Raw genomic sequence first — 1810 nt, 5'->3', positions numbered from 1 at the left:
TTCATTTACTTTGTTGACAAGGACCCTTATTTTTATGGGGGATCCTCTATAATGTTTTAGTTAATTTCTAACATTGTTTATGTGCCCTTCCTTGATGGCATTACTTGTCTCAATGATTAGGCCAGCATGTTACATGTTACTCATTGATGACGTAACCCACAAGATGATGTAATCCAATCACGCATTCTAAATTTTATTCAATATTTTTTATAAAATATATTTATTATAGTGCAAGTGCAATGCTTATAAATGAAATATACGACTACATGCAGTGGCTACTTAATATTTTAGGAGATTGTAATATGGTGATTACTGGTCTCTTAATATGAACTCTAAATATCCCCATTGGACAGATACTTTAGAAGGAAATCAAAATATCTAGAAATAATAACATTTTCTGGCCCATTCATTTGATGAATGACATGCATAAATGTGAAGTCATTAAAACATGATAATAGACATCCGAAAAAAATTGTAAACTCATTGGATTTACAATTACAATTAAGCTCACTGATGAGTCAAAGTTAAATCCACAAGGAAATGGTGATTATCATGAATGTTTCAAACAATCAGAGATAAATACAAAAAAATTGGAGGATGAAATGGGTCAGATGATAGCTATGAGCATAGGAATAGAAAAAAAGATGAAATGAGCTTACCAACATGACCAAGGTCTCACAAATCGGCCATAAATCGGAGCAGATTTCATGGAGAGAAGTTAGAGATAGAAATTGGTGTGCAAGGAGAAAGAAAATGTGATTAAAACCTGCATTAGTGTGCACTTGATCATAAAATGTGTTACTAACCTTAATATGATGAAGAATTGATCCTATTGATGCCAAATTGAGGCTTTCGATAAATAATTCCACCGTCAAAGATCCTAGTTCAAGTACGACATTCATCCATCAAAATATATGCTCCCAGGATTTTGATCCACCCTATTATAGAATGTTTTGCAATATAGAAGGGATTAGGAAGCATCGAGGATCATCTGCCATGACTAGGGCTGAAGAAAAACGTGATTTGGAAAAAAATTGGAAATAATTTCAATATAAAATAAAGAACATGTTTAAGGATCATTACAGAAATTTCTTGTCATCTTATCAGCTTTCAAGAGGGGTGTGATGGCCAGGATGCGGTCACATCACCTCCTTAAAAGGGAGGAAATAGAGCGTACCAAGGTATAAGAGAGGAAGTGAGCCATCGTACATACACTGTCCATTCTGGGTGAGAACACCCAGATCACCATATATGCCACAAAATAAAGGGGCATAGTCCAGCCATGTGTCCCTGTAAGAAGGGTGCACTTATTAGTACACCATGGGTATCATTTTTTTAAACATCAGACTATATATTATCTCATAAATTTTCTATAACTGATTTCTTCTCTTTTCCAGATCACAACAGATTATATGCTTGAGGCACACCATGCAAGCGTGCCAACTAGGTCACCACACAGGCATGCCATAGGTATACTCCTACATGTTCACCACGTGGGTGTGCCACACATACGTGCAGCCATGTGGCACATTTTTTATTTACCTTTAAGAATAAAAAATACCATTCTTAAAATCTGAGAAAGTTCCAAAAAATTCAAAAACAACTCCTAAACTTCAAACATTAATTTCTCCTAAATTGTCAAAAATTTTGGCATGAATTTTTTCCATTTGATTCATGGTGAAATCCTCTTCGTTATGATACCATCTGAAATTCATTAAAATGACAAGAGATGATTATAATATGAATTTAATCACAATTGGTTCATCTTAGAAAGTCAAACCAAGTTCTGGATTTTATTCTCATCTTTTGT

The sequence above is a fragment of the Wolffia australiana genome, chromosome 11, assembly GCF_029677425.1.
Source record: "Wolffia australiana isolate 7733 chromosome 11, ASM2967742v1".
Classification (NCBI taxonomy): domain Eukaryota; kingdom Viridiplantae; phylum Streptophyta; class Magnoliopsida; order Alismatales; family Araceae; genus Wolffia; species Wolffia australiana.
This window is presented reverse-complemented; position numbering follows the sequence as displayed.